The sequence below is a fragment of the Tupaia chinensis genome, unplaced genomic scaffold (genome assembly GCF_000334495.1).
Source record: "Tupaia chinensis unplaced genomic scaffold, TupChi_1.0 Scaffold000228_1, whole genome shotgun sequence".
In the NCBI taxonomy this organism is placed as follows: Eukaryota; Metazoa; Chordata; class Mammalia; order Scandentia; family Tupaiidae; genus Tupaia; species Tupaia belangeri.
Genome location: NW_006159703.1, coordinates 572,579 through 583,590, shown reverse-complemented (window position 1 = coordinate 583,590; position 11,012 = coordinate 572,579). Strand labels below are relative to the sequence as shown.

At 36.1% G+C, this 11,012-nt stretch overlaps 1 pseudogene; it reads left to right on the top strand.

Annotated features, from left to right (window-relative positions):
• Positions 1-2,931: 2,931 nt before the first annotated feature.
• Positions 2,932-8,463, top strand: LOC102498874 (60S ribosomal protein L10a pseudogene; annotated as a pseudogene).
• Positions 8,464-11,012: the final 2,549 nt, after the last annotated feature.

The window sequence follows — 11,012 nt, the reverse complement described above, 5'->3', positions numbered from 1 at the left end:
AATGCAACACAATCCCAAAGCTAAGTGAGAGATGAAAGAAAAGGTTAGATAAGAAGCAGGAAATACTTCCACATACAGTTACTGAGTTCTGTAAAAGATCAAATATAATTTTAAAACACCTGAAACAAGGGTTCCTTTAAACAGGAAACTTGCCTGGCAACCATCGGTCCCCACACATAAATATAGTTGTGAGGCAAGAAAAATTACCAATTAAAAAATATTGCTGGCTTTCATCACACCAGATAGTACAAATTGAGACAGATAAATTTGGCTACCTCTTTAAAAAGAGAGACTCCTCTCCAAGCCACTTGCTTGTCTGGGGTAGATATCAAGAATGATGAGGAATTGCTTTGACAAAATAAGCATTACAGAGAACTCTGTGGGGTTATCTTTAAAGAAATAAGAAGGTCAAATCAAGTGTGCTCACTGTTTGCACAGAAGAAAAGGCTTCATATTGTTGTGCTTTGTAAAGGTGTCCCCAGATACTGCGATGTTCCAAATCAAGGTCTATTTTCCTAAGTCCAATTTATAGGTTTGGATTATTTTAGAGATGCATCCTTGCACTAGCCTAGCTTTTCTACTTTTATCTTCCTATTCACTTTATTAGATGGAGTTTTCTTTCAGAGAAGTAGCATAGTCCTCAGGGATATGGTGTAAGAAACAGAAATAGTAGAATTTCCATGGTATAAGCATCATTAAAAGTTTATGCTAAATACATGTGTGTGTATGCATGTGTGTGTGCGTGTGTGTGTTGTGCGTGTGTGTGTATATATATATATATATATATATATATACATATATATATTTAACTCTATATAACTTGAAAAAGTAGTGACCTAGAATTGTTATATTATAAAAATATTGCTCAATTCAATTAAATAAATGTGCACTGAATTGCCTTTTGTGTGCTCTGAACTGTGCTTGACTACATGAGCAACATGGAAGGGACCTAAAAAGTGTTATGTGCTCTTTAGAATGTGGTATATTTTGAGAAAGCATGTGTGAGGAAAAAAAGTGGTGAAGGGGGCCATAAACACATTTATATGAGCCAGAGAAAACATCCCAAAAGAGGCACAAAATTTGAAGCTGTATTTGTCACAAGGTGATGCAAGGGCCTACCTGCATCAGAATTAGTTGAGATGCTTACACAAATGAAAATCCTCAAGTTCCTTTACAAACCCACTAACAAATTTCTCTGGGGATGGGGCCAAGAGGATGGGATAACATTATATCATTCTCCTGCTAAAAGGATCTAAACAAAATGAGAATAAAATCTACTTTCTCAAGACCTGCACTGTGTATGCGAGCTGGCACCTACTTGCTTCTATGTCGTCCTCTATCTGACCCTTTACTGCTGTCCCCAGCACACACATCTCACTTTAATTACTCAGCAGTAATACAGAAATACTTTCCGGTCTTCAAACGACAAGCATTCCCTATGTCCTCCCTGGCTTATTCATCATGTTTTTTTTGGAAAGTTTTTCATCATCACTCTAGCAAGTAAGGCACCTCACCACCACCACCTTCTATATCACTAACTATATTATTTTCTTTACAATATTTTATTCTCTGGGGATGGGGCCAAGAGGATGGGATAACATTATATCATTCTCCTGCTAAGAGGATCTAAACAAAATGAGAATAAAATCTACTCTCTCAAGACCTGCACTGTGTATGCGAGCTGGCACCTACTTGCTTCTATGTCGTCCTCTATCTGACCCTTTACTGCTGTCCCCAGCACACACATCTCACTTTAATTACTCAGCAGTAATACAGAAATACTTTCCGGTCTTCAAACGACAAGCATTCCCTATGTCCTCCCTGGCTTATTCATCATGTTTTTTTTTGGAAAGTTTTTCATCATCACTCTAGCAAGTAAGGCACCTCACCACCACCACCTTCTATATCACTAACTATATTATTTTCTTTACAATATTTTATTAGTTTTCCATTGTTGCTGCAACAAATTCAAACAAACACGGTGGCCTAAGTCAACGCAACAAATTGTACAAGGTTGCAAGTATTTCTGGAAGCTCTTGGAAATAATCCATTCTCTTCCCATTTCTAGTTTCTTCAAGTCGTCCACAATTCTTGTCTCATGGACTCTTTCTTCTATCTTAAAAGCTAGCAACATTGTACCTCTTTGATTCTTCTTGTGTAGCTATAGCTCCCTCTGATTATAGTCAGGAAAGGTTCTTAGATTTTAAATATAATATTAGATAAGAACCACTAGATTAACAGAGGATAATCTCACTATTAAAACTCCTTAACCTTTGTGAATTTTGCAAACTTCCTTTTGTCATACAAAGTGACATATTCACAGATTCCAGGCATTAGGACATGTTTATCTCTGAGGGCAATAATTTGACCCACCATGAATATATAAGGTTATCAGAAATTATCTCATTATTTTTTCTTTATTTACTTATTGTCTTTATTATCTTGCTAAAAATAAAGTTCACCACCTATTTTAAGTGCCTAGAAACAAGATTAACATATAGTAAATACGCTATAAATATTGAATTAATGAATGATTGAAAGAATAATGAACATGTATTCCAAATACCTGAATGATTATTACACATGTTCTTTTAATTTTTAATCATTATGTCAAAGGTTAATGAAGCTGTAGTCATCAAGCCCACTAATTGGTCTAATTTTCAATCACTACACATTCATAACATAGTCCCATCTATATGATAGAGATGGAACACCTAGTCTATTTGTAATATATTATAGAGCCGGTTTGTCTATATTGGGAAATGTCTATAATGAAGTGATCATTTATATCTAACAGAAATCCTTTTTATTACCACTAAAGCTCCATTCTCCTACCATAGCTTGAAGAATAGAGAACACACTGTTCTCTTAGTACACTTGAAGAGATACAAAATAAATTATTACACAGGAGCATGCAAGTTATGAGAATAAATGAAGCTAGAAGATTTAAAGACAAGATACAGTTGTGAAGATTGTGTGTCTTGGAAAATACATGCTGAGTCGAAAGGTAAGTATCTTGTATTGCCATAGCTTGTTATATTTTAAGAGAGAAAAAAATCTGAACTTTCATGTGCAATGTACCAACATCTAACATAATCTGCAGGTAAAAAATTCTTTAGCTTCAATGGATGATAGAGTAGCATGTTTCACTGTCAGCAACTAAAATTCCAAATAAAACACACACACACACACACACACACACACACACACGTTTGAAGACACGATAAAACTGCCACTGCAGGTAGAATTTGTGAGGCCAATATTTCACAAAAGGAAAGCTCATCGAAGTGAGTTATACCCTTTGAATACCACTTTTCTGCTCAGGGAATTTGCCAATTTGGGGTAGAATAAGAGAGGCTGAGAATCCAAAAGACAGGAGGCAGCTGTAAAAAATGTAGAAAAGTCGGTAGAGTCTTCTGGCAACTCCACAGGACTGTGGAGACAAGATTAAAGTTTGAAGTGGCCAAGTTGTGAGTATGAGAGGATCAAGATTACTACGATAAGGGACAGTGAAGACAAATCTAAATTAGTAGGTTGTCCAGTAAAACATTTGCCAATTTTTAAGCTGTGGCTTACTTTATATCTAACTCAAATCCCTTTCATTGCCACAGAAGCTCCTTTCCCGCTAGAGACTGAAGAGCAAAGAATATCCAAATGTTCTAGTTGATTTCAGGAGAGAGGAAGCAAATTAATAGAGACCAGACAAGTGATGAACATAAATGAAGCTAATCCAATACGAAACCATGGAGAGCGGGAGGGTCTGTAATGAACATGCTATATTTAAAGAAGAAAGCAATCATTGAGTACCAAAAAATTTGGCCCTTTATGAATAATAAATATCATACAAAACAGAGAAGACTATCTGATATTTCAATGGACCTGAGTAACAAAAAATAGAATTTAAGAATCTGCCAAGGAGAAGAAGACATAATAAGCATTTCAGGCTCTTAGTTGGGACCTTTGGTGACCTACATCATAGAAACACTGGTCTTCCTGATCACTAAAGAAACTCTTTCTGATTATATTAGGTAAATATAACCTATTCTTGCTAATAGCTAAAGGAAACAGTAAATAAATCTTTTTAAGAAATAACACATAATTCAGAACCTCTATATTTTTCCTACAAATATTTAATCCAAAAATACTAGGCATAACAAGAAAAGTGATGAAGATGAAAAAAGAAGTAAAAACAAGCCTACAAGTAACCCATATATTTAAGATACCAGACATGAACTTAATCATAATTATAATTCATATGTACAAGAGATGACAAAATGAAGAGTTTCACAAGAAAACTATACTTCATAAAATATATCATATGGATATTTCCAAACTGAAAGATAGAGTAACTGATATTTATTATTATTGTTATTTTAGAGATTTTTGCTATACAGCATGTGTACTTACCAGAGAGACAGAAAGTGGGAAATCATTCCCATCCTCCCAGAAGGGATGGCCATGTCACATTCCTTCCTCCTCCATTCTCTTCTCAGGATTTTGGGCACATACACATATGCCCGGCATGAGTTTCAGGCCACTCAGTCCAGAATCCTAACCACCGTCAACTATGTAGGAGTCCAGCACCTCAACCACTCTGCCACCTGTTGACCCTGTAACTAATATTACTTGTGAACCAGGAAATAGGTCAGGAAACTAATCAGATTAAACCATAGAGAGAGAAAATATTTGTAAAAATAGAGAAAAGGGTATAAGAATTATATGACGTGTGTAACATACATGTAATTGGAGTGGTAAAAGAGAATGACATACAAGTAAGAATTGAAAACAAAAAATTGAATATTTTTTAAAACAGATTTTTTTATAAAAGAAAATCAACTCACAGCCTCAAGAAGCTGTACAAATCCCAAGCAGGATAAATACAAGGAAACACTCCCAGTAACATTATAGTTAAAAGGTAAAAACCAAAATAAGGTGAAAACGTCAACTAGAAAGAGAAAAAAGACATTAACTTCATAGTATTAACTATAAAACTAATATTTAACCAGCTTAATAGAAACAATAAAATAGTTAAGTGATATTTTTATCCAGCTAATAGAAAAATACATGAACAACAGAACAACAATAAAAATAAGTCATTAACTTAGAATTGTATGCCAGTAAAATATTCTTCAAAAGTGGAAGTTAAAAGACATTTCCAAATGCACAGTGACATTGAGACTTGATTATACTTTACCTCATGAATTTATCTTCCTTTCTGTTGACCTCTTTCCCAGGTGGTTTTTGAGCCCAGGCATATTCAAGCTTATAAAATTGAGTCAATCGAATATATTTTCCAATAGTTTAAGCTACAATTATGTCATATTTTTTGAAGTAATCACTAATCCCCGAGGTTTTAAGGTTAAGGCTGTGTAGGCATTGGTCACACAGAACATCCAGCTGGGATACATTGGGCCCACTTAAATCACGTGGGAGAGATGGTTTTCTAAAAGGAATAAGGCTTCTGTTATTCACAGAATGAAGAAAGGTGGAAAGTAATAAAAAGTTGTTTATTCCCGTTTATGACACATTTGCAGTTTTCTCTATGTTCATAGATTCCTTTATGTAAGTCAGAAGCCCTGGAACAGAACTGGCATAGCATAGTAGCTTAATGGGTTTGTTAAGACCTTGGAGGGTCAAATGCATGATTCCAATAGATATTGAAGGACGACCACGGAGTAGTAAAGTGGACTCTTCTTCAGTCTGTGCAGGTCTGCACAGAGCTACCTCCTAGAAGACAATAAAGTAATTTTTTGTTAGCATACTTTCAGCTAGTTCCTTCCTTTTTTTAAGGTAGATTTTTGCTATAAGGTGTGTGTACTTGCTGGAGAGACAGAGGCAGAGAGAAAGAAAGCCAGAAATCACTTCCCAGGGAGCATTTAAGCCACTAGGTCCAGGACTCAAATTGCAGTCGGTCATGTGGGAGTCTAGCACCTTAACCACTACACCACCTGCTGGCTCCATTCATTCCTTCTTCATTCCTCTCTTCCTCCCTCCGTTCCCTTCCCTTCCCTTCCCTTCCCTTCCATTCCCTCTTTCTTTTTTTTTCTTCTTCCTTCTTCCTGTTCTTTCTTCTCTATCTTCTTTCCTCACATTCTCTCTGTGTTTGTTTTTCTCTAGTTTTATGTTCTGTAGCTGTTTTTCTAACATAGTTCTCTCTCTGAACACAGGGTTTTTTCCTAGAATTTTTTTTAATAAAAGTTTTCAATTTCTGTCATGTCGTATTTAGCTTTGAATACAGTCTTCTTAATTTCTTGTTTATTTATAACTTCTCATTTTCCATTGTTTTAAGTTTCTACTTATATTGCTTAATCCTTTTTTTAAAAAAGAGGTTTTTCTAAGAATTGTTTATTTAACTGTATTTATTATCGTTGTTTTTTAATTTGATGTGAGAGAGACAGAGAGAAAGAAGGAAAGTCAGAAAGGAAACTACCAGGTCCAGTACTTGAACTGTGGTCAACCATATGCGAGTACAGCACCTTAACCCCCACACCATCTGCCAGCCTGTATCTTGTCTAATATTTATCCCTTAGGCATATGCCTCCCTTTTTTTTTTTTTTTTTTTAAAGACGTTTTTGTTATGGGTCGGGTGCGCCCCCCCACCCCAGACAGAGACAGAGAGACAGAAAGCGAGAAATCACCCCCAAGGGGGGTCCCATGCCGCAATCCCTTCTCCTCCATTCTCCTCTCGGGATCTTGGGCAGGCATGCACACGCGCCTGGCGTGAGTTTTAAGCCACTGGGTCCAGGACTCGAACCACGGTTGACTACGTGGTAGTCCAGAGACATAGCCATTATGCTAACTGCTGGTCCCCATATGCCTCCTTAATAAATGAGGTTATCCTAGCAACTATCATTAACTTTCAATACTTAGATAAAACTTGCATTCTTTGGAGAAGACTCCCCTGAATGCCCTAGGCAATAAAGTCTGTATGAACAACTTTCATTTCTAAAGGACATTACAGTTATATGAAAAAATAATCTTTCTCTAATACTTTTGACTACCTCAATGATAAAAGCTGAGTCATATCAACTATTATATCCTTGGTAACTGCTACAGTGCCCTGCACATTACATGTTCAATATGTGTTTGCTGAAATGCATGGAAAACAAAAGGAGTATAGGATTCTGGACTAACACTGAGAAGAAAAAAGTTTCTCTAAATCATTTTTGTATTTTTTAATCTCCTTTCCACTTTCCTCTCCCTTTAAAATTGCTTTGTGGATTTTCTGAGAATGTAAATTTATGAAATAATGTAATACAATAGTGAAATTTTTTCCTATCAGATCTTTAGATCATTTAGAAAGTAATTATATGAACTCACAATGTTATTAGTTATGTTCATTGAATTGGCATTTCCATTATGAATCCATTTTTAATTACTTTGGACACATTTCATCAATATTTTTTCTAAGAGGAGCAAATGTATAATGGCACTTGCAAAAACACATGCATCAGATTAAATGAAAAACTTTTATACTTGTCCAATTATGCAGTTATGACTGGAGTTCTGATAAGTCTTTTTTAAAACTTCACCAATTTAAATATGGCAAATAAAATGAATAATCGACTGTTTATATAAAAAACAAAAATTTTTAGAAAGTATATGGCTGTATGGCTCAACTTCCTTTTCTATTCGTTCTGTGAGGGAAACAAAGATTAAGGGAGAAATTTCCAAGTTAAAGTTTTGCTGTCATTAATTGAAAAATAGTCGAGGAAATCAAAGACACATTGCTTTGGGAGTACAGAAAGTTTCTATCAGTCAAGACCACTCCCACAGCAAACACCAGAGATATAAGTCAAGTGGCTTAAGAATAAAATGACTTCTTTCTGGTTACTGAAGCCCTAAGCACCTGAGCAGCAAAGTTTCTCAAGATACCCTCTATGAGCAGTGAGGGAAGTCCTGCACTGGAACCAGTGCAAGCGCCAGAAGTTTTTGAAAATGGTGGAGCTGTGGATCAACTTGAAGAAGAACTAGGATCCTCAGAAGGACAAATGCTTTTCGGGAACCATCAGGCTCAACCCAAGTACTCCGTGTGTGTTCTGGAGGACGAGCAGCCCTTGGTGAGGGCAAGGCCATGAATACCCTCCACATGGAGGTTGAAGCACTGAGGAAACAGCAAGAACAAGAAGCTGGCCAGAAAGTATGGTGTCCTTTTGGCCTCAGAGTCCCAAGCAGATTCCATAATCCTGTGACCTAAAAAGGTTGGCATGTTCCTTTCTCTGCTGACCCACAATGAAAACATGGTGGTCAAAGTAGATGAGGTGAAGTCCACAATCAGATTCCAGATGATGAAGATGGTGTGTCTAGCTGTGGCCATTGGCCTGTGAAGATGACAGATGAGGAACTCGTGTAAAACATCCACTTGGCTGTTAATTTGCTAATGTCTTGACTCAAGAAAAATTAGCAGAATGTCCCAGATTTGTACATCAAAGCATCATGGATAAGCCCCAGCTCCTGTATTAAAGCATATCCTAAAAAATTCTAGTGCTACCAATAAGAAGAACAAAGAATAATAATAATTTTAAAAAGAAGAACAAAGGGGATTGATTGACCCATGTAAATGAAAAGGCAAGGGGTCTATCTAATGGACCTATCTATGAACTAACACTATCTTAAATTTTACTAGGACTCCAGTTCAGAAGAGGCCCCCTTCATTTCTCTGTTGCCTATTTTTGGTTTTTGTTTTGTTTTTATAATTATTTAATATAAAAAAATATATATCATTCTTAGCTCATATTATAACAGAGTCAGACCAGTTGGAGGTATGGTGGCAGCTGGATACCACATGGTACGCAGTTTGAGTCCCAGACTGGTGTCTTGAAAAACATACTGGGCACATGCGCATGTTGCTCAAAATCCTGAAAGAAGGGAGAATGAAGAGACTGCAGTGTGACCATCCCTTACAGGGGCTGCATTCTCCCTCTCCTTCTCCCCCCCCCTCTTTTTTGTCTCTCTCCAGCAAGTGCATGTGCCTTCTGGCAAGCTTAAAAAAAAAGAGAATCTGAAGTGGGTTGGGTCCATACAACGTAGTTTGATAACCCCTAATAACTCAATTCAGGATAATACATTGTATTATCATGACTTTTTATTTCTTTTAAAATAAATAGTAATTGAGCTTTTCTTTGCCTTTTTAACCTTCATATTTTTTAAATAGTACAGATCAGATATTTAATAGACTATACCTCAATTTAGATTTGTCGAATGTTTTCTAATAATTAAATTAAGACTATACGTTTTGTGTATAAATTCCAATTAAGTAACATTGTGATCTCAACACCTGATGATAGGAGGCACATATCTTTTTGTCTCAATATTGGGGACGTTATACATTAGCTTTGATTTCTTGTCGCCTACCTGGTTTCTTCAGTGTACATTACTATTTTTCCCTCTGTAATTAAAAAGTAATTTGTGGATGATATTTTGAAATTATCTAAATATTCTATTCCTTATTAAACTTTAAGTTTTCATTTCCATTGATGATTCTTTTAACTTCCATATTTATTAGCTGACATTCCATTGTAAGGAAGAGTTCTTTCTACTTCATTAAATCATGTAACTATTATTTTAATTAATTGTTATACTTCATTGCTATTACAATTTTTTGATACTCAAAGTATTTTGATGCTCCGGGTATTCCAGATTTGATCACTGAGAGCTCATTCAAGCTTGCTCCTGTGTCCTTCTTGCATGTCTTTTCCTTACTTACTTCCTTACTTTCTTCAAAAAAACTTTCTTCCTTCTCTTTAGTTTAGAATGGCATGTAACATACATGCCAGCGACATAGTCATTACCCTAACTGCTGATCCCTATAGATTACAATTTCTGAAACAAGACTGGAATCTGATTTCATTTTCCAGGTTTTGAAATACTATGTAGGAATCTAGGCTTTACTGCCAAGAAAAAGTGGGGTATTTTTTGTTTGTTTGTTTTGTTTTTCTTTGTAGAGGTTTTTGTCTTAGGGAGAGATAGAGAGAGACACAGATAGTGAGAGGGAAAGTGAGAAATCACCCCCCTAGAGGGGATGGCTACAATCCTTTTTCCTCCATTCTCTTCCCAGGATCTTGGGCATGCACACACTTGCTCCCAGCGTGAGCTTCAAGCCACCAGGTCTGGGACTCAAATGGAGGCTGGCCATGCGGGAATTCAGCAATGCTACTGCTATGCCATCTGCTGGTATCCAAGAAAAAGTTTTAAAGTTGTGGCCAGAGCAAGATGATTTTGAATAGTAGAATAAAGAGAGTCTGAACTTCATTCTCCCAAAATTTGGAGATCACTGAAAGTTTTGAGAAAAATGTGACAGATTAAAACGATGCTGTAAAAGGGTTACAATTAGTGCAGTGTACTGACTAAACTGAAGGGATAAAAACAATTAAGTCTTACCATTTATTCAACAATTCTTATATGCGGAACACGTGTTATCTAATTTAAAGAAAGACACAATGCCTGGAATAGAACAAAGGGAGCAGGAGCAGGATTCGGGCTAAGTAGACAAATATGTTCAGTAAGCTGGATCAGCAGTATTAATAACTGATTAGCAATGGAAAGGAGAGTGTGACATCCAGAATGTTCTGAAGTAGACTTATGACTCCTCTTACCTGTAATATGGAAAAAAAAAAAAAAGTACGATTATGGCAAGATTCAAAGGCAGTAGGAACACAGGACACCAAACTGTGAAATAATCTGACTCATTTCCTGACAAGGACTATCATGCAGAGAAACCAGTGTTGTGGGTCATCCTTGGTCAGTCTGGGTCCAATTCTCTTACAACATATGGTTGTCACTACACTTCATTGATCAGTGGGTAGCATTTATGAACACGTCATACTAATCATAACCCCAAAGCTACTGCCGTGTATTTATTTGAATATAATATCCAGAAAATAACAAATGACAAATCTCTATTGTGAATATTTAATAATTTATATAGAACCATGAGTATATAGATATAAAATTTCAGCGTTCACCTCAAATTCCCTCAAAGAGATTCTTTTTCCTTGGATCTGCACTTGAAT